This window comes from Rhinatrema bivittatum, chromosome 8 (assembly GCF_901001135.1).
Source record: "Rhinatrema bivittatum chromosome 8, aRhiBiv1.1, whole genome shotgun sequence".
In the NCBI taxonomy this organism is placed as follows: domain Eukaryota; kingdom Metazoa; phylum Chordata; class Amphibia; order Gymnophiona; family Rhinatrematidae; genus Rhinatrema; species Rhinatrema bivittatum.
The window spans coordinates 266,981,789-267,008,507 of NC_042622.1; positions in this window are offsets into that span (position 1 = coordinate 266,981,789).

Below are 26,719 nucleotides of genomic sequence, written 5' to 3' on the forward strand. Positions count from 1 at the left end.
TCACAAAATTGTGTCTAGTTCCTCTGTAATCCCAGACAAAATTGAAAACATCTAGTGAATTCTGGCTAGTTCCCACTGGGGCTAGTAACCCACTAGAGCTGGTAACCAATGATAGCCCAAAGCATTGGTTTCCTGACCAACTGTAATACAGAATATTGCAACATTACACCTTGTTTTGGAGATTAGGGGAGTCTGCATTCCAAGCCTCACTTTGGGGTAAGCAGCAGGTTAATCTGTTTAGTCCTAGCTGCAAGAAATTGTAGAGCATAAAAAGAGTTAGGTTGCCACTGCCTGTCAGTTCAAGGATTGCAAAGAAAAGGAGGCCTTATTGAAAAGAACAAAAGTTCTAGGGCAAAACAAGGAATCTTAGTGCACACTGAAATGCCTGTTTTGCCACAGTTGTCACCCTTGCGTGATAAGTACGACTTCCACCTCCTCACCCTCAGAAGTTGAATGCTGCCTCTGCACCAACTCTAGCTGACATAGGAAGTGTAAGATCTAAGCTGGTAATAAAAATTCAGGCCCTCTGAATAGATCTACCGTTGAGCCACCATGTTGGCCCCAGTGGTTCCTTCTGAGTTCCTCCCCAGAATCCCTCTTCACAATTGGTATTACATTGCATGCAGGACATTTTCCAGGCCAACCACTGCCCCAATCAGTCTGAAGGCCTGGCTGGTTGTGGGAGTGGGGTCAGCTGCGGAGAGGGGGGGGAGGAGGTAACAGTTGCTTTCTCCATCAAATGATGTGACTAGCCTGCTGCGGTCCCCTTCCATTGGCATGGCCACAAGCTAGTGACTGTATAACAGCTATAGAAAGCACCTTCTACTATAGCAATGGCATATAGTACTAGTGTCCAGGACCTAGCAAGGAGTGCTGGCGCCCTAGGCCTGCTGCCCATCTTGCCCATCTCTTCAGATGGCCCTCATTGCACACATTAAGGCGAATTTTAAAAGCCCTATGCGCGCCAAAGCGGGGAGATATGCGTAGAAGTCGTGTCAGCATATTTTCAAAAAGTGCATGAGTATGCACATATCTCCCAGTATGCACATATCTCCCAGTATGCGCACAAACAATGGTCTGGGTGGGGCATGGGCATTGCTAGATTTCTCGATGAAATCTGCACGGAAGTGTTTACCCATACAAGCACGTGCCGGGGTCCCCTACCACGTAACTTTATTTTACTATGGGTGGCGTATAAGTTCTGAAACAAAAAAAAACAAAAGAGGTTAGTGGGGTTTTAAGGTTTGGGGCTAACAGGGTAAAAAGTAAGCTAGTTAACTAGGGGGTTAGGAAGTCCTATCCTTTACCTGAGCAAATTGGGAATGAACTGGGGGAAGTGGTAATTGTGTTGGCGCATGCGTCTACTAAACTCCTCCCCCGACTTGCATGAGAGAGGCATCATTTGCATACACGTGCGCATCCATATAAAGTTGTGTGCACGCGTACAGCCTATTTTATAACACTCGTGCGTCCTTTGGTCTGAGCTGGCACACGTGTGTACATTTGCAGTTTCAAAGTTATCATTCCTGTTTTTTTATTTAATGGAGCATTACTGATACTGTACCCATGCATACAGGAAGAGCAACCAGATATATGGGGTTTTGTGAACTTTTAGAAAACTTCTAGCTATTTACAGAACATTTGAAGTTTAATTAGAACAGCTCTGATGTCTAAAATCTTTGAAAAAAATATAGTTTCTTCAAGCGATGTTAAACAGGCAGTGAGAGACGATAATAAATATTATAGTAAATCAATAAATTGTTGTGTGGTGGCATATGACCGAAAGGACCATCAACCTGCTCCCTCTTACTGGATCCTAGCCTGAAGCCCCAGAAACAACCACCTCATCTCCCAGTTTAGATTTAGCTCACACTTTTTCCATTGGTATCCGAAGGCAATTTACATTTGGGTACAATATGTATTTCCCTGACTCCAGTGTAAGTTTGTACCGGACGTTTTGTGTGGGTAACCCCAAAACGTTCCCCAGACAAAGCTTTTCAATCTCGACCTCTCCATTTTTATTAGTGTTTCAGTGTTGCAGCAGCTGGCACAGCGTCCCTAAAGCAGCCGCTGGCGGGCCGCAGAGTGACTCTGGTGCACTGCTGGCTATATCACTCGTAAGCTCTCTGTTTTCATTCCATTTGAATATTTACAACTTTTAAAGTCTCCGAAGCATAAGCTCGGTTTCTTTTAAAAGCATTCTAGGCTTCTCTCCATCGTGGTTTATAGAATCCTGGTATTTTTTAAGACGCATCATAGGGGCCCTTTGGTAGCTAAATGCTTTCCTGCTAAGTGTGCAGCAAATTCCTTTCTGCAAGCATCAAATAATTATAAGAAGAAGAATTAATGAGAACTGAAAATATCGTGTACTTTAACATGGCTAAAGCATATATGTAGCCATCTCTGGGGTGGATGGGCTGAGAATGTGCTTCTGATAACGTAAGATAAAGAGACACAAAGTAACCCGTGTGAAGTTACAAGAAGCCACTGTGAGCCCAGGGACTACCAGGGAGGCACAGGGAGATGAAATGGGATGGCTTTTTCCAGGGTCACACCGAACACCGAAAGTCAGTGGCAGGACTGGGACTGGAACTGAGAGGTACAGGGAGATAAATAACTTAGTTAATAAGGCACCAGGGAGAACTGACAGCTATTCGTAAGAAGTGTGAGGTTAGGTTCTCCTTCATTTGTGCGGAATCATACATCTACGCCTGAATTTTCGAAGTCCGGAGCGTGTAGAATCCGGAAGACGCGCTCGTGGCGGGGCCTGTGCGCGTGTTGAGTGCATTTTGGAAATGGCCAGACCGCGGGCGTTATCTCCCAGTATGCGCAGAAGTGCCGGGCCAGGCAAAAAGGGGCGGGCCAGGGGGGTGGGGTCTGGGAGGGGAGGTGACCGGAACAGCGGCCACTAGGGCCGGCGCGCGGAAGTTACTTCTGCTCCCGAAGGAGCAGTAAATATTAAAACAAAAAAATTTTAACTTGCTAGGTAGGGGTTAGTGGTCAGGGAGGAGAGGGGAAAAGGTAGGAAGGGTAGTTAGGGAAATAGGGAAGTTCCCTGCCTGTCTGCTAAGGGTACTGATACATAAGTCATTAGGGAAAAAACACAGGACTGTTTCTACGTCCAAGTCCAAAAGCAAAGCATGTTCAAGGCTACTCACCCCATACAAATGTTGATAGTAGTATTACTACCCTTAACATAGAAACATAGCAATGACGGCAGAAGAAGACCAAATGGCCCATCCAGTCTGCCCAGCAAGCTTTCGCTCTTGATTTTTTTCTCATACTTATCTGTTACTCTTGGCTCTTAGTAACGTTTGGTTCTATTTCCCTTCCATTCCCGCCATTAGTGTAGAGCAGCGATTCTCAACCGGTGTGTCGCGACACACTAGTGTGTCGCCAAGCACCGGCTGGTGTGTCGCGTGCTCCCGGTCTCTCCCGCTGCTCTTTCTTCCCTGCTGCCGTTGCCGCCGGGCTTTCAACAAGTTCAAGCCCAGTGGGAACGGCAGCGGTGCTAGAAGAAGCTGTGGCACCCGCGGCTGGCCTTTTCTTCTTCCCGCGCCTGCCCCCCACCACCCCCCCTGTGACCCGGAACAGGAAGTGATACATGGTGCGCAGGAAGGAGAAAGACCGCGCCGCGTGATAAAGTAGCAGCGGCGGCTGCAGCATCGGCCCCTGAGCAATTGAAGCAGCCAGTAATCGAGAAAGGAGACAGCAGCAAGAGCCTCCCGCGGCCGATGGGATTCTTCTTTCTTGGCTTGCGGGGGCTGGAGGAGGAGGCTGCTGCAGCTACCATTTGGGGGGGGAGGAGGAGGAAGTGAATGAGAGAGAGAGAAGCAGCCAGCCAGCTTGTGTGTAAGTGAGAGAATGTATTTGATTGAGAGCCTGTGTGTGACTGAAACTGGTCAGAGAGCTGATGTGTGTGTATATGTGAGAGACAATGAAAGTGACTGCTCAAGGAGATGACTGATGTGTATATGAGAGTGTGAGACAGTCAGGGATGTGACTGATGTGTGTGTATGTGAGAGAAAAAGCATGGAAGTGAGAAATCTGGGTATGTGAGAAAGCATGGGAGTAAGAAGCCTGGTGTTGTGGGTGTGGGTGTGAAAAAGCATGGGAGTGAGAAGTCTGGGTGTGTGTGAGACACAGCATGGGAGTGAGAAGCCTGATTATGTGAGAGAGAGCATGGGAGTGGGAAGCCTGTGTGTGTGTGTGTGTGTGTGCATGCATGAGAGAGAGAGACTTGTTGGTAAGGTGACTGTGTGTGAGAGAAAGAGACTGGTGTGTGTGAATGTGAGAGAAAGAATGTGATTCAGGGAATGAGAAGCCTGTGCAGTGGAGAGCGAGCATGGAAATGAGAGAGAGACTGGTGTGTGTGTGTGTGTGTGTATGTGTGTGTAACAGAGAGAAAGTGATTATGGGAATGAGAAGCCTGTGCATGTGAAGAGAGTGAGCATGGGAGTGAGAAACCTGGGTGTGTATGAGACACAGCATGGGAGGGAGAAGCCTGTATATGTAAGACAGAACATGGAAATGGGAAACCTGTGTGTGTGTGTATGCATGAGAGAGATCAGGTGACTGGTGTGTGTTTGTGTGTATATGTGTGTGTGTGAGAGAGAGAAAGAAAGTGATTATGGGAATGAGAAGCCTGTGCATGTGAAGAGTGAGCATGGGAGTGAGAAACCTGGGTGTGTGTGAGACACAGCATGGGAGTGAGAAGCCTGTCTATCTGAAAGAGAACATGGGAGTGGGAAGCCTGTGTGTGTATGCATGAGAGAGATCAGGTGACTGGTGTGTGTTTGTGTGTGTCTGTGAGAGAAAGAAAGTGATTATGGGAATGAGAAGCCTGTGCATGTGGAGAGAACAAGCATGGGAGTGAGAGACTGGTGAGTGTGTGTGTGTGTATGTGTGAGACAGAGAAAGTGATTATGAGAGTGAGAAGCCCGTATATGTAACTAGAGCACAGGAGTGGGAAGCCTGTGTGTGTGTGTATGGCATGAGAGAAACTGTTCAGGAAGGTGACTGGTGGGTGTGTCAAAGACTGCTTGGGAGATGATTGGTGTGTGAGAGACAGAAACTGGTCATGGGGGCATGACTGGTATGGTGTGTGTGTGTGAGACATGGGACTAAGGAAGAGGACCATGAGTATAGAGCTTAGCCTCTACTGCTGCTTCTGCTGTGTGCTATGGCCTGCATGGAAGAGGAGTAGGAGAGTTGTTGGAGGGGGTAAGTAAAGGTGGCTTTTTAAGTTTATTTTTCTTGATTGACTGCCATTTTAATTATTTAATATTATGTGATATCTGCTTTTTTTGAAATATTTTATTGGTGTTTGGAGAATGTTTAATAGTTTTTATGAGTTTTTAATTGTTGGATGTTATTCTGTTCATAGCTGTTTTGAAACATTTATTCTGCTTATTAGTATAGTTTTATAATTCTTTCTGTGTGGGGGATCTATAGCTGCTTGCTAGTTCTGTTTTCCTAATAAGAGGTGTATTGGTTTTTAGGGCCTGATTTAATATTTGTAGTGTTGCCTTTTCATAGATAGGGTTGCTCCTGTTTGAGTGTATTCCATAATACAGGTGTAACTGTGCGGATTAGTTTATGTGCAGATCCTGGGAGTATGTTAGGTCGGTTCTGTGTTACCTAGATGAGATATTTTACTAGCATGTAAGTGTTTTATCAGTCTTATTTGTTGTGTTTTCTCAAGAGGACATGCATTGATGGTAAACTGCTGTCTTTTCATAAGTAGGGCTATTGAGCCTGGAAGTAGAAGGAGTTTGAGTTGCTGTTACTGCGATGACACCAGAACCAGAATATCTTTTTTGTAGGGTGAGTTGTATGGGGAATGTCATAATTTTGCTTTACATCCATTATTGTGGGTCAGGGGGGTTCCCGTGGATGCAAACTGTACTTTTACATCTAGCCCCGTGACGATCATGGGTCAGTGTGTCACGCATGTGAGAACCATCTGTCAGGTGTGTCCCGACAGAAAAAAGGTTGAGAACCACTGGTGTAGAGAGCAGTGTTGGTACTGCATCTAAGTGAAGTATCTAGCTTAATTGGTTGGGGTAGTAACTGCCGCAATAAGCAAGCTACTCCCTCGCTTATTTGTTTACCCAGCCTGTGCAATTCAGTCCTTGTTGGTTGTCTGAATATAAAACCACTTTTCTTCATTCCCCCTGCCGTTGAAGCAGTGAGCTGCGCTGCATATGTATTTCAAGTGACGTATCAGGCTTAATTGATTCGGAGTAGTAACCACCATAACAAGCAAGCTACACCTATGCTTATTTGTTTGCCCAGACTATGTAATTCAGTCCTTGTTGGTTGTCTGAATATAAATCCACTTTTCTTCATTCACCCCTGCCGTTGAAGCAGAGAGCTACACTGGATATGCATTGAAAGTGAAGTATCAGGCTTATTTGGTTTGGAGTAGTAACCACCGTAACAAGCAAGCTACTCCCCTGCTTTTTTTTTAATGGAAATCCTTTTTTCCACATTTCCTCTTGCTGTTGAAGCTTAGAGCAATGTTGGAGTCGCATTAACCGTGTGTATGATTATTGAATAAGGGTATTATCTCCAGGCAGTAGCCGTCATTCCCGCAAGCCGCCCTCTCTTCATTCACATCCTCTAGACTTTATGGATCCACAGTGCTCATCCTGTCACCAAGGCCTTGACTAGGCCCGGCACTGGGTTCTGCTCTTGTTGGCAAGGCCTAGGCCCAGCCCTTGACCAGGATCCAGTGCTGCAGCCCAGTTCAAGACCTGGTCCCATCACCGAAGCCTAAGGCAGGGGCTGAGGCTGAGGCCCGGCCCAAGGCCTGGTCCCATCACCAAGGCCTAGGCCTAGAACTGATGTCAAGGTCTGGTCAGTCCCAAGGCCTAGGCCTAGAATTGATGTCAAGGTCTGGTCAGTCCCAAGGCCTAGGCCTAGAACTGATGTCAAGGTCTGGTCAGTCCCAAGGCCTAGGCCTAGAACTGATGTCAAGGTCTGGTCAGTCCCAAGGCCTAGGCCTAGAACTGATGTCAAGGTCTGGTCAGTCCCAAGGCCTAGGCCTAGAACTGATGTCAAGGTCTGGTCAGTCCCAAGGCCTAGGCCTAGAACTGATGTCAAGGTCTGGTCAGTCCCAAGGCCTAGGCCTAGAACTGATGTCAAGGTCTGGTCAGTCCCAAGGCCTAGGCCTAGAACTGGCACCGGGGCCTAGTTCAAAGCCTGGTCCCATCACTGAGCCTTAGGCCTGCCACCAGGCCCAGCCAGAGGCTTGGGCCCATCGCTGAGACCTTGGTCCAGCAATGGGCCCAACTGGAGGCCTGGCGCTGTTGTCTAGGCCTGGCACCAGGACCCAGTCCAAAACCTGATCCTTTTACCAAGGCCTAGGCCAGTGATGGTGAACTCCAGGACTTGAGTGCCACAAACAGACCAGGTTTTCAGGATATCCACAATATATATGCATGAGATATATTTGCATGCAGTGCTTCCATTGCATGCAAATCTATCTCATGCATATATATTGTGGATATCCTGAAAACCTGACTGGCTAAGTGTGTCCCGAGGACTGGGTTGAGCTGCACTACGGTAAGAACCATAAAAGTCACAGTTCAAATGTTGCTTCTCCCTCTATGCCCTTTGTAATCTCAGCCAAGTTACTTCACCCTCCTATGCCTCAGGTGGCATTTGTAAGCAAAGGGAGGAGAGGGTTTTTTTTTTAAACCGCACAACTAACTTTGGTGATGGTGAGGATTATTGCAAAACATTTTTATCTGTATCGCTCCATGGTGAGACCGCACCTTGAATACTGTGTACAATTCTGGTCGCCGCATCTCAAAAAAGATATAATTGCGATGGAGAAGGTACAGAGAAGGGCGACCAAAATGATAAAGGGGAATGGAACAGCTCCCCTATGAAGAAAGACTAAAGAGGTTAGGACTTTTCAGCTTGGAGAAGAGACGACTGAGGGGGGATATGATAGAGGTGTTTAAAATCATGAGAGGTCTAGAACGGGTAGATGTGAATCGGTTATTTACTCTTTCGGATAGTAGAAGGACTAGGGGGCACTCCATGAAGTTAGCATGGAGCACATTTAAAACTAATCGGAGAAAGTTCTTTTTTACTCAGCGCACAATTAAACTCTGGAATTTGTTGCCAGAGAATGTGGTTAGTGCAGTTAGTATAGCTGTGTTTAAAAAAGGATTGGATAAGTTCTTGGAGGAGAAGTCCATTACCTGCTATTAAGTTCACTTAGAGAATAGCCACTGCCATTAGCAATGGTTACATGGAATAGACTTAGTTTTTGGGTACTTGCCAGGTTCTTTTGACCTGGATTGGCCACTGTTGGAAGCAGGATGCTGGGCTTGATGGACCCTTGGTCTGACCCAGTATGGCATTTTCTTATTTTCTTATGTTCTTACTTATTTATTGAATTTCTTTCTCACCTTATACCATTAGCACTCTAGTTGACTAACAATAAAAACCTCACAAAAAGAACAACCTACAATATACAAATATCAAACAGTTTAAAATACTTTAGCAACTAAAACTAAACCATAATTTTGGTTTAACTTATTCTTACCTAACCATCCTAGAGCTATGCAATAGCAATCAAATCAAAGCTTCCATCAGTGTTCCCTCTAATTTTTTGTGAGCCGTGTCTGCAAACGAGTTCCTGTGTGCAAAATAGTGTCCACGGTTGTGCACAGTGCTTTCTGAAACACCATTCTATTCTCTTTTTCTTATGTGTGCTATGTTTTCCAGGGTGTGCTTGGTTCATGACCACTGTGCCCCTTCCCTAGCACCTAAGCAACCCCATAGAGCATAACAAACCTCCAAAATCCAACTTGTACATCCCACAGCTTTTACCTTCATTAGTCTAAATCCTAGCAGGAGTTCTTGCCCTATCACTACCCTATCATTTCGTCAGATAGTCTCATCTTCCATAACCACTTATCAGATTCCCCAAAATGAATCGGTGAAAGCTTTCTCAAAAAGAGCCGTTTTAACTTGTTTCCTGCTTGATGAGTAATCAGAGGTCAACGGTGTGCCCATATGTCAATGGCTCCATAAATATGGCATGCAAGATTTAAATGGTCATAGCCACAAAAAAAACAAGTGGACTTCCTTCTGCATAAGTTCCATATGTTAACCTCCTCGAAAAGAGCGTAAGATCTGGCTAGGGGAATACCATTTCAGCTCTCGTGCAGCCTCATGGCACCCTGGTCCCGCAAAGACTTTTATACCAAACAAACAGGCTGATACAGTACAGTGCACTCCTACGGAGCGCACTGTTAACCCTCTATTGGACGCGCGTTTTCGACATGCTAGCGTTACCCCTTATTCAGTAAGGGACCAAAAGCGCGCATCCAACCCCCCGAACCTAATAGCGCCCGCAACATGCAAATGCATGTTAATGGCCCTATTAGGTATTCCCGTGCAATTTAGAAAACAAAATGTGCAGCCAAGCCGCACATTTTGCTTTCAGAAATTAGCGCCTACCCAAAGGTAGGCGCTAAGGAAAGTACACAGAAAAGCACCAGGAAAGTACACAGAAAAGCAGTAAAAACTCATGGCGATATTAAGTCGGAGGTCCCGAAAGTTTCCAAAAGTAAAAAAAAAAAAAAAATTGAAGTTGGCCGGCGGCTGTCGGGTCGAAAACCGGACGCTCAATTTTGCCGGCGTCCAGTTTCCGAACCCGTGGCTGTCAGCGGGCTCGAGAACCGACGCTGGCAAAATTGAGCGTCGGATGTCAAACCCACTGACAGCCACCGCTCCAGTCCAAAAGGAGGCGCTAGGGTCGCGCTAGGGTCCCTAGCGCCTCCTTTTGCTTGTTTTTACCGCTGGGCCTAATTTGCATAGTGAATCACGCGCGCCGGGAGAGCGGGCGTCCCGCGGACTTTACTGTGTCAGCCCTAAAGCATTTTAAACTCAATTCCAGATTCCATAAGAAGCCAGTGAAGGATTTTCAGGAGCAGTGTCATCCAGTGCCATAAGTCATTACTAAACGGGCAGCTTAATTTTGCATTAACTGCAGACAGTGATTCTAGTTCTTGAGTACCCATAAGAGTAGGGCATTACACTAGTCTATCCCTGAAGAAGGCAGAGAGAAGCATAGCAGCTTCAGACCTTAGTGGGAGGGAACAGGAGAAACAGAGAGAGAGAGAGGTTGAGTGTTTCAGGCCTTATGCGTTGGAGCAGAATAGGACATATCTTGTTTCCAGACTGCATAATATCTTTCAAAGTGACATGAAGAAAGGGAACAATGTGATTAGTATTATCCTAAGGAAGTTGGGAATGTAATGGTGGCATAGTAACATAGTAATGACGGCAGAAAAAAGACTAAAATGGTCGATCTAGTCTGCCCAGCAAGCTTCCCAAGGTAGTAACTGCCGCTCCGTGCAGGCTACACCCATATTTCTGTTAGGGGTAGTAACTGCCGCTCTGTGCAGGTTATCACCAAGCTTTTTTATTTATTCCCATTCTCTAGCCTTTAGGGATCCACAGTGTTTATCCCATGCCCCTTTGAAATCCTTCACAGTTTTAGTCTTCACCACTTTCTCCAGAAGGGCATTCCAGGCATCCACCACCCTCTCCGTGAAGAAATATTTCCTGACATTGGTTCTAAGTCTTCCTCCCTGGAGTTGTAAATCGAGGCCCTTAGTTCTACTAAATTGTTTCCAATGGAAAAGGTTTGTTGACGACCATGGATCATTAAAACCTTTCACGTATCTGAAGGTCTGATTCATATCACCCCCTGCTCCTTCTCTCCTCCAGGGCGTACATATTCAGGTTCTTCAACCTCTCCTATGTCATTTGATGGAGACCACCCACCATTTTGGTCGCCCTTTTCTGGACCACCTTCATCCTATCTCTGTATCCTTTGAGATACGGTCTCCAGAACTGAACACAGTACTCCAGGTGAGGCCTCACCCAGGACCCATACAAGGGGATTATCACTTCCCTTTTTTTATTAGATATTCCTCTCTCTATGCAGCCTAGCATTCTTCTGGCTTTGGCTATCGCCATGTCACACTGTTTCGTCGACTTCAGGTTGTTAAACACTATCACCCCAAATTCTCTCTCCTGCTCCATTCACATCAGCCCTTCACTCTCCAACGCATACAGTTCTTTCGGATTACCACATCCCAGATGCATGACTCTGCACTTCTTGGCACTGAATCCCAGCTGCCATATCTTCGACCACTCTTCCTTAAATCCCGTCTCATTCTCTCTACTCCTTCTGGAGTGTCCACTGCGTTGCAGATCTTAGTATCATCCACAAATAAACTTTACCTTCTATCCCTTCCGCAATGTCGCTCACGAAGATGTTGAACAAAACTGGTCCCAACACCGATTCCTGTGGTACTCCACTTAATACCATTCTCTCTTCAGAGTAGGTTCCATTTATCATCACCCGTTGTCTTCTATCTATCAACCAATTTGTAATCTACGCCATCATCTTGGAGCTGACTCCCAAGCTTCTCTATGTGGGGCTGTATCAACAGCTTTACTAAAATTGAAGCAAATTACATCGAGCGCTCTTCCCTGATCCAGTTCTCTAGTCACCCAATCAAAGAAATCAATTAGATTCATCTGACAGGACCTTCCTTGGTGAATCCATGCTGCTTCTGATCAAGTAACCCACCAGATTGTAGATAGTTCACTATCCTTTCCTTCAGCAGAGTCTCCATGAATTTTTCCACCACCGAAGTGATGCTAACTGCCGCACCTTCCCTAAACCTTTTCTAAACTAAAGGAGAGTTTTGCATTTGTGGAGATCCTCTCCCAGCCGTTGGCCTTCCCCTTTATGGGAGATATATATAGATAGATAGATTCTTTCTGAGCATGTTGAAGGGAATTCCCTTTCAGACCTTCTGAGGTTGGAGAGGAGGGATTTTTTTTGGAGGTGATGTGTTGGTAGGCCTCACAGTTTATCAGTGAAAGATTTCAGAGGATTTTTGAAGATTTGTGTCTTGTTGGAAGAAGCTGGGATTTTGGGGGATTTTTTGTTCAGTTTCCAAACAGGAGGGGAGGTGGTCAGACACATCTCACTGGAGGGGTTGGCTAGCCTGGTGCTTGTCCCTGCGCTAAGTTTATCATATGGTCAGAGCTTGCTGGCTTGGAAGAAGTTTTTTGGATTCCAGTTGGAAGCCAATGAGTTCCTCCCTTTTATCAGTTTTCCCATTGGCATATGATAGTGAGAGAGGAGGGTTTTCCCAGCCTTTTTTTTTGGGTGGGGGGGGGGGGGGGGAGGGAGTGCTGGACACTGATTCTGACCGCAATAAAGTGCACCGTGGACAAAGAGACCATTGCCTTGGATGTAGTCATCTTTCTGTTAATATTTATGATTTTTTTGCAGTCTTGGTGTGGATTTTATTTTTCAAGTTGAATTAAATTTTCTTTTTTTTTTTTTACTGAACACCACTTCTGGCTCCCTACTGTGTTATTTGGTGTCTTTCCTAGCCTCTCAAACTCTTCTTCAGTGAGGATCTACCGATGGTGATTGACTGAGACATGGGTGAGATTGAGTGACTGGATTTTACATCCCCACCAGCGCATCAAGGACGCCAGAAGTCTAGGCTTCCTCCTTGCTGGTGAGTCACAGCATTGTCTGATGCGATGGCACAAAGAATCAGAGGTCCAGGCTGTTGATAGTATCCTGGGAGCTATGTGGCCTCTTCACTCTATCAAGCGAAAGGTGTGTATGTGGCAGGGGGGGGGGGGGGGGGGGGCGGGGGAGAGGGTAGGGGGGTTTACAGGAAGATGAAGTGAAGATTAAATGACTTTCCTGCGTTACACATAATCACTGGGAAAGCTGGGATTAGAACTGAGTCACAGGAAATGATTTGCCTAAATTCCCACTGGGATTAGAACTGAGTCACAGGAAGGTGATCTGACTTTCCCACGGTTACACACAGAGTCGGGGTTTGAATAAACTAGTCGTGTCCTCCTTTAAATGAATTTGTAGTAAACCCAAAGCAGTTTACCTAATTCAGTAAGCAGTAAGAATAAGCACAATTATTCAGATTTGCCTTGTCATGAAACTCCTCCTCAGACACTTGAGAACCTCCTTCCTTTGAGAACTATAAATCACAACTACTTTATCATTACCGAGATCTAATTCGCAGTTATCTCCAAGAGCTCGGCCTGTGTTGTTCCCAAGACCTGGAGTTCTATCTACACTATGAGCTAGGCTTATGTCATCCCCATATCCCCAAGAGCTGGATCTGTATTAACAGCAAGAGTTTTACCTAAAGCTGCACAGAAAGATGGGCCTCTAGAATCACCAAGAGCTGGGCGAGTATCATCTTCGAGAGCTGGGTCTCTTATTATCCCCAAGGGCTTGGTCTCTGTTATCCCTAAGAGTTGGGCCTCTCTTAATACCCAGCACCCAGACAGTAGGAAAGCTGTAGAAACAGCGGAGGAGTAATCTAGTGGTTACAGCAGCTGGCCATGAATCAGGGAAGCCAGGGTTCAAATGTTGTTGCCACTCCTTGCGACCTTGGATAAGCCATGTCACCCTCTATTGCATCAGGTATTGCGGTAAATTTTCCACTTACGGGATTTTCCACCGCACAAACGTACAGGCCTGATTTACTAAGGCTTTTCTCTCCATCCTGGGTCTATGGGAAAAATGCTTGGCAAATGAGGCCCTGAGATTGTGCGCACTCTGGGGAGAGGGAAGTAACTACGGTACCTGAATGTAATTTGCTTTGACGTGCCTGAAAAGCAGAATATAAATAAAAATAAATAGCTAGTCAGTTACCATAAAGGAAGGGATTTTTCAGAACGGGGGCACGCATTATTTTAAGAACATGCCTGGTGACACACTCAGAGAGCAGTAAACAGGAGTAGCATTGGTAGCAGTGCTAGATCTTTATTGGAAATCCCCATGTTTTCAGAACTTTTATGAGTCAGGTTTCCTTGTGGAATATAAATGCGAGACATGGCTGAAAATGCCTGCCATCACTTCCTGATCAGCAGCCATGAAGAATGGAAACGCCTGCCCACGGTAACCAGGCCTCTCTCTCTCTCATCAGAAAACTATTCCTGTTATTATTCAGTATTACTTGTTACATATTATTATAGCTTTGTACTGGCAAATTTTGATGATTATTTAGGATGGTTTTTATCCAAGGCATATGCACAAATACATTTGTTGAGAAATAGCTGTGGTTAGCAGCTGCACAGAGAGGTCAAAATCCATGTTTTGATAATTTTAAGGAGGGGTGCAAATTGCCCAAAGAGAAGGGAAGAGCACAACATGTCGGCTTCAGGAGGAGAAGAGCGGGCTAGGAGAGGGACTTGAGCAAGGTCTGTGTTTTGTCCCCACCAGGGTTTGTGTAGGTTTCTTTATTGTGCTGCCACCTGGTGTCATCTCTTGAGATTGCATAGCTTACATCTTCTGCAGGGTGTGGTGCCCTTTTTCCTTAATTGGTTATTACTAGTTGCTGTTCTGAGCTTCCTATTGGATCTGCTCCTACATGCGCCCTCTCTCTGATTGTCCCAATTGATCCCTTGACCCCGGGGCCATGCTGGGACTATTTCCCTGCCTGGAAGGATTTTCAGTTTCAAAAGGCTCTCGGCAAGCTGAGACCTCTCCAAGCTCCTAAGAAGCATCGCTCTTTTACCTATCTGTTTCCTAGATCCACTGTTATTTTCTACTGTTCCCTAATAGCCACAACTTCTCCTCCAGCTGCAGCTCTTCATCTGATTACTGGGCTTCCAGGGACTCACAGAGGCTGAACTGGCTGCTGCCTGAACAGCTATTCTTTGTGCCTTGGCACAGGGTTTATCATTCTAATAAGTGTTATTTGGTATGCAAGAACTGAGTCCTCTGATATATTTAAAGTTGCGAAAAAGAAGGCTTAACTGTCTAGGATCTCAAGCTAAAGATTGAGGGCTGTGTAGGAGGATCTTGTTGCTTATATCACTGCGGCTGTCTACTTGTACCAAAGACCTTAAACATTTGTTGATAACTTATCTGTGTGAGCTGGATTGTAGCATTTGATTGTGTATTCATGAGGGATTCAGTGAAGGGCTGAGCCGTTGTCCTTATCAGTGATTGTGACATGCTGGGCTTTTTCTGTGTATTTTGTTTTATTCCGCTTTTGGCAGTCAATGTTTCCATATCATTGATTGTGAATGTTTTTTGTTTTGTAAACCCGCTCAGGGCTGTGTATGAGTGGGATATAAGAAATTTTAAATCAGTCGATAAATCAATAAAATAGAGCCTCAGTGGGTGAAGAGGCAGCCCTGGGGGCTGATGACATCAAGCATATGGAATCAATGCCAGTGAGGGTAATTGAGGAACAGGAGATCGTCAGAGGGACTCTCGTTTCTATTATATTAAATATATTTCTATTTTATTTTCTTTAATAAGAAGATTTTAGTTACTTGTTTTTATTTTATATTGAATTTTATTGTATTTTATTCTGTTTCTAACTTTTTATGATGATGTTTGCCTATGTAAACCGTAAAGATAGAATCTTGTGTTCTGTGTAACGGTATATAAAATTTGCATAAATAAATAGAAAATAAAATAAATTGGGACTGCTCTGCTGCTGCTCCTTGCTAATTTCAGTTTACAAGGAATGGAAGGGTTGAGACACTCTGGGTTCTCCTCCTTCTTCTCCCTGTGGTCACTGCTCAGATCCTGACATTTCTAAGGGTCTCCCGACATTATGGATATTGTCCAAAATGACAAGGGGAATGGAACAGCTCCCCTATGAGGAAAGACTAAAGAGGTTAGGACTTTTCAGCTTGGAGAAGAGACGGCTGAGGGGGGGATATGATAGAGGTGTTTAAAATCACGAGAGGTCTAGAACAGGTAGATGTGACTCGGTTATTTACACTTTCGGATAGTAGAAAGAGTAGGGGGCACTCCATGAAGTTAGCATGTGGCACATTTAAAACTAATTGGAGAAAGTTCTTTTTCACTCAACGCACAATTAAACTCTGGAATTTGTTGCCAGAGGATGTGGTTAGTGCAGTTAGTGTAGCTGTGTTTAAAAAAGGATTGGATAAGTTCTTGGAAGAGAAGTCCATTACCTGCTATTAATTGAGTTGACTTAGAGAATAGCCACTGCCATTAGCAACGGTTACATGGAATAGACTTAGTTTTTGGGTACTTGCCAGGTTCTTATGGCCTGGATTGGCCACTGTTGGAAACAGGATGCTGGGCTTGATGGACCCTTGGTCTGACCCAGTATGGCATGTTCTTATGTTCTTATATCCTTAGATCCAGTCTGGTATTTGTGTGGTGTGGGGAGGGAGAGACTGCCGGCTGGATCAGAAAATAGAATTGTGGAGCCAGTGCCAACTTGCAACCAAAAAAAAAGAAAAAACCATTGAGAGTAATTTTCAAACAACTGTGCGTAGTCACATCTACTCGTTTGTATACGACTGCGTGGAGATCTACCACAGTTTTATAACCCGTGAGTATGTGACGGAGCATACCAACAACGCCCTCATTCTACCTTCAGGGGCCCGGTTCATGCTTAAAAGCCAGGTCGCCTTAACGCTGAAGAGCGCAAGGGATTCTGGATGAAGGGAGGTTTCCTTCACTCTGCCCTAAGAGCCCAGGCCTAGAGAGCCTGAGGAGGCCCCAGGGAGCTTGTAGGACCTCCCGGTATACTCAGACAATGGATATTTACTCAGTGGCGTACCTAAAGTACTTGGCAACCCCTTCCCCCCCCCCCCCCCCCCGTTCACTTCTCTGTCCCCTCCTCCCCCTCGTCCTCCTGCTTCGGGTCGCGACCGCACGACCTTTCCTTCTTCCCGCCCCCGCGCGGACGCACCATTTCCTCTTCCGGGTCGCGTGGGGGGGGGGGGGGTGGGAGGCGGGAAGAAGGAAAGGCCATGCAGTTGCCGGCTCGTGGCGCTCTGGGCGGGCCGCCCAGTGCTCCCACCGCTCGCGGCCCGGAGGCCCTCCCTCTTCTAGCGTGAGTGGGACGGGATCCGCTCGCGGGCCGCCCACCTCCCGGCTGTCACCTGGGAGGTCGGACCCTCACCCCGCACCCCCCTCTTAGTATGCCACTGCGTTTACCTGTTGGCTGTGCCTGATGCGAGGTGAGCTGCCATTTTGATTCTTGTACCTTTTGAAGCGCTGTAAATAAATACCTGCGCCATAACTAAGCTGGTCCAGTCTTACTGTATTCCTGAAGTTTTCCGGCAGCTGCAGCAGGCCTGAATGAGCTACCCCGCAACATACGCACGTCCTGCAAGTAGGCTTACACACAAATGCATGCGGTGCATTGAAAGTACTTCAATGCATTCAACACGTCTACGTTTCCTACCAATTTAAAATATATACCCTGTTTCCCCGAAAATAAGACATCCCCCAAAAATAAGACCTAGTAGAGGTTTTGCTGAATTGCTAAATATAAGACCTCCCCCGAAAGTAAGACCTAGCAAAATTTTTATTTGGGAGCATGCCCGTCGCACAGAACACCAGAGCATGCAGCTGTGATTTTTTTACCCTGCAGGATTCACAGTTAGTTGTCATCACAAACCAGCATAACCAACAACTATTCAGAATATAATAAATGTTCATTTTTTTGTTCAACAATATATGTGAATTCTTCTTCATGGAAAAATAAGACATCCCCTGAAAATAAGGCCTAGTGCATCTTTGGAAGCAAAAATTAATATAAGACACTGTCTTATTTTCGGGGAAACAGGGTATATACATATATGTGTGTGTGTCTTATATGAGAAAATGAAGTAGGACGTGCTCACCTAAAACCTGATTTACGCACAAAGTTGCTATCTTTCAAAACATACGTGCATAATTGAAATTACCAGTTTTCCCATTCCCCCACCAGTTCGCCCAGTCCTTCTCCAGCTCATCGGGACCCTCCTGGTTCTTCAGCCTGAACTCCCCCCTCCCCCCCGCCCCAGATCACCCAGACCTCCCACCGAGCCAATGGTACACCATATACCGGACTGATGGGATTTAAGCAAGACAATTAGCAGGGGTAAAATTACACGAATATGTGGGCAAAGGTACACAGGCAGGTCTCTCATAACATGGGACCATGCATCTGTGTGTACCTGTTGGCCCCGCCCCAGAACACTCTTAGACCTCCCCTTTTTTCACACATATACGTGCGTGGGAACCTAAAGCATGCAAATACTTTCGATGTTTATAATAGAGCTATTGCTTCAGTATATGCTCATTTTTAGGCACATCACTTTTTGAAAATTACCTCCAAAGTCTTTAAATGTACAAATTCCACACCTCAAGCCCCTAAGGATCAAATGCAAGAAAGAATATATTCCTCTTCCCCCACCTCTTTCCCTACCCATCCTATCCTTTCTCAGATAAGAGTCAAACGTGATACCTAGTGTTTTTCTCAGTCATATTTTGGGTTTAGTAAAGAATGCCATTCTGTGTACAACTAGTGAGAATAAGCATTTCCTACTTGTTTGGTTTTTGTCTGGATGATGTGGGTTTGAAAATGTTCCATTGTTGAGTTTGGTTTGTTTTTATTGAGTTTGTTGCATTTGGTTAAAATGGGATCCTGGATTGTGGTTTTCATCTGATTGGCTTGGATCTATGATTACTGGCGAGTTGGGTTGCCTTTGTGGTTTTTCTTCTGATTGCATTGGGTTGGCTTTGTGGTCTTTGGCTGATTGGGTTCAGAATGGAATTTTGGTTTGCTTGCGGTTAGGGTTGAGTTTGAGGGGGTGGATTTTGTTTTTGGTGAGTGGCTGTAATTGGGGGTAACGACTCTTTCGTTCTATCTGCAAAGCAGTTTGGACAGCAGTACTGCCCAAAGAGCACAAACGTACCTGTTAACTTTGCGATGGGTAGCAGTTTTTCTTTTAAGGCAAAATATGACGGCAGATTTCTCGTACACTAATTCATCCTGATTTTGTGAATGTTGGCCAGCGTTTACAAGGGAATGTACAGTTAGTGCAGCAGTTCTCAACTGGTGTGTCGCCGCACTTCCCGGTCCCCCGCTAGCCCAGCTGCTCCCCCTGCCCCAGTGAAATGGGAACCCTTCCTCTGCCCGGGCTTAAAATGCTGATAGCCCGGGCAGAACGCGGCAGGAGAGCTGGAGTCAGCGGCACCAGCATGGTCTCTTCTTCCCGCTCCCCCCCCCCTCCACGGCCCGGAAGAGGAAGTGGTGTACAGCGGCCGCGCACACAGGAAGAAGAGACCATGCTGGTTAAAGCGCATGCAGCGTCGTCGGCCCGAAGAAGAGCAGTGCGGTCCGGAGCAAAATGAGGAGCCTCGTCAGCCCCTGCGGCCGATGGGATTTCTTTCTCAAGGCCGCGAAAGATGGAAGAGGAGGAAGCTGTTGCTGCCGCTAGTTCAGTGGGGGGAGAATAAGTGAGTGAGCGAGCATATGTGTTTGAGATCATGCGTGTGTGTGTATTTGAGACAGCATGTATGTAAGTGTGTGACTGAGAGCTTTTGTGTGTGATTGAGCGTGTATGTAAATGTGATTGTGAACCTGTGTTTGTGTGTAAGAGAGAACATGTGTATGTATGATTGAGAGCCTGTGTGTATAAAAGAGAGAGAGAGCATGTGTGTAATTTTGTGACTGAGAGCCAGTGTAAGTGAGAGAGAGAGCATGTGTATATGTGAGCGATTGAGAGCCAGTGTGTGAGAGAGAGCATGTGTATATGTGAGCGATTGAGAGCCAGTGTGTGAGAGAGAGCATGTGTATATGTGAGCGATTGAGAGCCAGTGTGTGAGAGAGAGCATGTGTATATGTGAGCGATTGAGAGCCAGTGTGTGAGAGAGAGCTTGTGTATATGTGAGCGATTGAGAGCCAGTGTGTGAGAGAGAGCTTGTGGGTGACTGAGAGAGGAGAAAGTTACAAGCAATGCCCTCCCCCCTCCTAATTCACAACAATCTCAGGGCTCCTGGAAATCAAACCTTCCCAGGTATGCAGTGCAAAGCATATTTTAATCCTTATTATTTTTAATTATTGGGTCTTTGTGTCTATTTTGAAATATGTTATTGGTGTCTAGAAATTTTTTATATGAATTTTTAATTATTGGATATTCCATTCATCAGCCGTTTCGAAATAATCTGTTCTTTTTATTATGGTTTTACTGCTATTGATTTTATATTTCTTGATTTGTTTTATAAGGACTGGTGACGTTTCTCTTTTTCCTTTGTTGTACTGCATACAGAGACTCTGGCTTGTTGTGGTTTCCAGTTCAGTTTTTGTCTGCAGGCTTCTAGTTATGCGTTTTGGTCTCTTTATTCTTTGTTAGCTGAGGGTCAGTACTTGTGATTCAGGTGAGGATTTCTGCTGGCGTGTAGTTTCTGTGTAGGGCTCTTATAGCAGCCTGACTTGGTCCATTTTCCCAATAGGAGGTGTATTGGTGTCTTAAGGCCTGGTGTAATATTTTCAGTGTTGCCTTTTCTTAGGTAAGGTGGTTGCTGTTTGAGTGCTGGAAGCTGCTGTTCTGGTATGGGAGGTTTACTATTTATATAATTTCTGTTCATACAAAATACGTATCTTTTCCTTGTGTCATTCTTAACAATAAAAGTAATACAGGGCCTTTTTTAAAATTTCCGCCGTAGATTGTAATGAGCAGTGTGTCACGCATGTGAGCGTGGTCCGTCAGGTGCGTCAGGATGGGAGAAAGGTTGAGAACCACCAACCTAGTGCACACAGAAGTACCTTGCGATGTTAGCAGTGCTAGGAGGGCTGCGTTTCATGTATCCCCCCTCCTAACCTGATCAGCAGCCAGAGAGCAGAGCTCGCTGCGTTCACATTCTGAGGCAAAAAAAAGCACCGTAAGCTCAGTCTCAGCAAATTCTGGAAAACCTGCAATTTCCTGCAAAGAACCATAAATCTTTAAAAGGAAATTTCCTCCTCCAGCGTCTCGCTTTTCATATGGCAGGAAAGCAATAAGGACGCAGGGAGCTTCCAAATAAACTCGTCAGCCTGTTGGGAGGCGTGGCAGAACTGTTGCTCGCCCGAGATTTATAGCCATAAGCTGTGAAAACCCCTAGTTTGATAGCACAGCCGCCCCATATATAAATAACGCAGGCTTAGAGCGGTGCTGATTTTCTTGGCTCCTGCAGGATGTGTTAACCCTCACGCCCAGGACAATTCACAATTAACATCTAAGTGAAGTGGGCTCTTTCCTTGGAAAGCTCACGTCTCAATAAATCGATTAGGTTGCCAGCAGCCTCTTTATGGGTTTTTTTTATTGCAAGTATCAGGTGTGTGCCTCCGGGCTTATATCTCGGACCTTGGCCTACTACAGTGGTCACTTTCGAAGGCACTTTGTTTCATGCATCTAAGTGGCTGTGGAAATGGCCCTAGTGGGTGTGTGGATAAAAGCACACGTGGAATATGATTAAACGTGTACTTTAACATTGTGAGCTGGAGAGGAGATGGGCTCAGCATTTACATACCTACAAAGTTACACCTGCTCAGGAGCTGTGACTTTATGCAACTGTGCCAGGCAGGGTTCCGCACATGCCCACAAACGTACAGAGTGGATAGATGCAGACCTAAGTTATGATGGCGTGATTTTGACGTTATGATGGCGTGATTTTGACGTTTCCGAATGACGGCATATAAAACGCATTAAATAAATAAAAATAAGTAACAAGTACCCGCAGACCCGACCTCATGCGAGCTGTTTGAAAATGACCCCTCCCCGATCCATTCAGCTTTTGGGACCTGCCGTTGTTTCGTGCAAGATTTTGGCTCACGCCCGCGCAGGACACTGAAGTGTGCGACCGACGGTCTACAGCAGAAAGGGTTCTTCTTCTTCCGCACTACTGTCATCAGATGCACGCAGCACTATGCAGAGACATGGGGAGGATCATTTTCAAAAGGGACTTCTGCGGCTAAACCACTGAGTTCCACGCAGAAATGGGCGTCTAGAAAACCACTCCCCCGAGACGCGGGTAAAGTGACACGCGTGCGCCCTGCCCGTGCTTACGGTTACCCAGGCTGAGCGGTGACGATCCTGTGGACAGAGCTGGTGGAAGGGGTTTGGGCTTTCGCAACTCCTTCTGCATTTTAGAAAGCATAGGTGAAAGCTTTCACAGAAAATTGGTGCGGATGTTAATTTGCGAGCGTAGTTTTACGGGATCATTTCCAAAGCAGAACCATGCACGTAAATCCACCTAAACCGGTGCAACCTATGCATGTATTTGCCCCACTCATTTATGTGCGAGATTACAAAATTCCCCCTTCACGCACGATCCCTGCTCCTTGAAATTTACAATCTAGTCACAACAGACAGAGCGGACACACAACTGAAACAGCAGGGAGGCCTCAGGTAAAGCAGCAAGGCCAGGACTAAGAAGAATTAAAGCAGGTGATTACAGGTGGGATGAAACTGAAGATATTCATTGACATGAAATATGATGTTCGGGCCTGTAAATAGTTAAAGGAGCGCTCTGGTTATGTATTATGTTATTTAGTGTGAACAGGCATGGAATAGGTTCTTAAGAACATAAGTTTTGGGTACTTGCCAGGTTCTTATGGCCTGGATTGGCCACTGTTGGAAGCAGGATGCTGGGCTTGAGGGACCCTTGGTCTGACCCAGTATGGCATGTTCTTATGTTCTTATGTCCATCGCAATTATATCTTTTTTGAGATGCGGCGACCAGAATTGTACACAGTATTCAAGGTGCGGTCTCACCATGGAGCGATACAGAGGCATTATGACATTTTCCGTTTTATTCACCATTCCCTTCCTAATAATTCCCAACATTGTTTGCTTTTTTGACTGCCGCAGCACACTGTACTGACGATTTCAATGTGTTATCCACTATGACACCTAGATCTTTCTTGGGTGGTAGCACCTAATATGGAACCCAACATCGTGTAATTATAGCATGGGTTATTTTTTCCTATATGCATCACCTTGCACTTGTCCACATTAAATTTCATCTGCCATTTGGATGCCCAATCTTCCAGTCTCACAAGGTCCTCCTGCCAGTCACACTGATGAATCTGTTATATGAGCTGCAAGATCACAGTTCCAGTATTAAAGACAGAGGGGGTCTTAATAACAGGAAGGCTATGATTGGTGGAAACCACACAGCCAGAACAGGTACAGTTAATTTACTGCAAGGTGCTATTGTAATATAAAGTGAAGGTGTACTAAAGTATGATATCACGCCACGAGGTGCTAGTGCACTGCAAGGTGATACTGTCCTATAGTGTGAAAATGTACTACAGAGGGAAAAGAACCTGCAGCAGAGGTTGGTGTTGGCAGATTTTGCATTCAGACACCATAGTACAAGCTTGAAGATTTTCCTGATCCAGCATTAATTTTGATAAGAACATAAGACATGCCATGCTGGGTCAGACCAAGGGTACATCAAGCCCAGCATCCTGTTTCCAACAGTGGCCAATCAAGGCTACAAGTACCTGGCAAGTACCCAAACATTAAATAGATCTCAAGCTATTGTTGCTTATTAATTAACAGCAATTTATGGATTTTTAATCTAGGAACTTATCCAAACCTTTTTTAAACCCAGTTACAGTAACTTCTCTAACCACATCCTCTGGCAATGAATTCCAAAGCTTAACTGTGCGCTGAGAGAAAAAGAATTTTCTTAAATTTGTTTTAAATGAGCTACTTACTAACTTCATGGAGTCCCCCCTGGTCCTTCTATTATGTGAGAGAGTAAATAACCGATTCACATTAACCCGTTCAAGTCCTTTCATGATTTTGTAAACCTCTACCATATCCCCCACCCCTCAGTTGTCTCTTCTCCAAGCTAAAAAGTCCTAACCTCTTTAGCCTTTCCTCATATGGGAGCCGTTCCATCCACTTTATCATTTTGGTCATCCACAATCTCTCCTGCCGGACAGTAGTGGTCTCATAACAATATTTTATTCTGCTCCCCTGAACTCTCAGAAGCTAAAGAGGACTGGGCCTGAGCAGGGAGTTCTATTAATGGTGAAATATGGGCACTCTTCCTTTTGACTGGTATTGGCTCACTGCCCTACTATGGTCTTAGGGGCACTCCTCTGTCTGAGCTGGTATTGACACAACATCTCAGTATGGTATCAGTGACATACCTTCCTCTGAGTCAGTACTGAACCACTACTTCAGCATAATCAGGCCGATACAGTACAGTGCGCTCCGACGGAGCGCACTGTTAACCCTTGATTGGATGCACATTTTCCCTTACCCCTTATTCAGTAAGGGGCGGAAAACGCGCATCCCACCTGCCGAACCTAATAGCGCCCTCAACATGCAAATGCATATTGAGGGCGCTATTAGGTATTCCCGCGCGATTCAGTAAGTAAAATGTGCAGCCAAACCGCACATTTTACTTTCAGAAATTAGCGCCAACCCAAAGGTAGGCGTTAATTTCTTCGAGCACCGCGAAAGTGCACAGAAAAGCAGTAAAAACTGCTTTTCTGTGCACCCTCCGACTTAATATCATGGCGATATTAAGTCGGAGGTCCCGAAGGCTAAAAAAAGTAAAAAATAAAAAATTTGAAGTCGGCCGGTGGCTGTCGAGTCGAAAACCGGACGCTCAATTTTGCCGGTGTCTGGTTTCCGATCCCGTGGCTGACGCCGGCAAAATTGAGCATCGGCTGTCAAACCTGCTGACAGCCGCCGCTCCAGGCCAAAAGGAAGCGCTAGGGACACGCTAGTGTCCCTAGCGCTTCCTTTTGCCTGTTTCTACCGCCGGACCTCATTTAAATACTGAATCGCGCGCACAGGCGAGTGGCCTGTGCGCGCGCCGGGAGAGCGGGCATTTGCCCACTCTCCTGCGGACTTTACTGAATCGGCCCGATTGTTAGGGGCACTCTTTCCTCTAAGCCGGTATTGAGTCAATGCCCCAGCATGGTGTCCCAGCCTAATCTTTACGGACGCTCTTGTTCCTGTCCTAGCACTGAACCAGTGCCCCAGTGGTGGTCGTCCGGGCTACGCGCCCCTTATCTGGCAGACTAATTATCGCTTTATTACTTATTGGCTTGATTCATTGCGATATCTTCCTACAGATCGAGTCGCCGCTAATCCTGGTATCAGGGTGAAATTCAAACACAAGTTTGTATAATTTTGCAGGTGTTGAAATCTCCCGCGTGGAAAGAAGCGAAAGGGGGCCGGACAACCTCTGCCCCATCTGCAGAAAGTCCCTTTGGATGAAGGGATGAAGAATAATAATGAGCAGCATTAGCAGGGCTGGCACGAGCCGGAGACCCCTCCTGTGCAGCACAGGCTTCTCCTCAGCACTCTGTAATGTGCCCGCCGTCTTCCCGTTCACTGACTGCAGGATGCCTGCGGGAAGTGGCCGGATTTACTCCTGCTTACTGTCCTACGTGATGGATTTCAGAAGGGGACCGCTGGGATGAGTAATCCACACCCATGATCCAATTACCGCCCTGGAACAGAAATAATGCTGATTACTCGCCCCTCCCTTTTTTAAGCCTGACAGCTGCCTTTCTACGGGTTTCCTGTGGCAGTGGTTTTTCTCTTTCTGCCCCCCCCCCCCGGGACATCAAATTGAATCTAAACAGCAAATGCCCACCACTCGCTTTCTAAATTCCCCGGTGCCTGTGATCCATGACCTGGAAGTGATGATTACGGGTATTTTTCTCCGGTGGTATCGACAGCGCCCCCCACAGGTGCTGACGCTCAAGGCACCGAAGGGAATTTTTCCATCTCGGTGGCTCCTTCCCTGCCGCCGACTGAAGATTAAACTGGTGGAAATTACTGGATAGTCCTTCCGAGTTCCCGAATCATCTCAAGGCGTGGATGGGGTAAGAGAACGGGCCCTGGTGTCTGCTGAGGTCAGGATACCCGGCCAGTGCAGGGAGCTGGGGCAGCGGGGGGGGGCATTGTGTGTGCAGGACCCTGGCTGGGGGCGCATCACATTCAGAGTAAGGCTGTCAGCCGTGCGCCCCTCATTTCGGCGCCCGAGTTTATCGGAGAGGCCGCTCTGCGGCCCCGGCAAAGAAAACACCCAAGGGAATAACTTTTGGCACAATCACGGAATAATTCGTTAACAGAAATTGGCAAAGAGCCGGCCAGAGAGGTTCCAAACTTATCTCTCAGGTAATTGCCAGTAAGTCACTTAACCCTGTAAACCTGAGATTCTTATGTAGGTAATGCCGGTGCTTAATCAAACGTGCATCTAAAAAATATGAGGGTGGGGTGGGCAGCCTGATGGTTTAGTGGCAGCCTGGGTGCAGCTCCCAGGTTGACCTCTGCTCTTTCAGGCCGGCCGGGGCGAGGGATGCGCTGCAGAGGGTAGAGATGACCACCTCCTGGGTGGGAGAAGCGCAGCCACCCCCCCCCCCCCGCGATGACGGCATCCGTGGCCGGACGCAGGGTAACGCGCACACACACGCTAAACTGGGGTCCAGCGGGGCCCACGTGGTCTGCTCACTGCGGTGGCCGGGCTAGAAGAGTGGAGGGGGGGGAGGGGAAAGGAGTTAAAACCCGGGAAATTCCCAGGCACTTGTAACCCAAGGTTCCCGGTGCTGGAAAGGCTGCTTCCCAAGGAGCTGGGAAACAAAATGAAGAGGCGATGTCCCTAAAGCACATATCATTTGCATTTTATTCTACTTGTTTTACTAAATATCACACATTTTAAGGAGCGGGCGCTGAATGGGAGGAAGAGAATCCTAGGCTCAGACTCCTAAGCCTTGAAAATCTGTTATCCTGCTATCAAGGATGAAACGGGTCAATGCCAGCTTCCTCAGGACATTCCTGCGCTATCACAGGCCGTTCGCCCTCCTCCTTCAGCCTCTGCTGGAAAACCTTGCTGCAG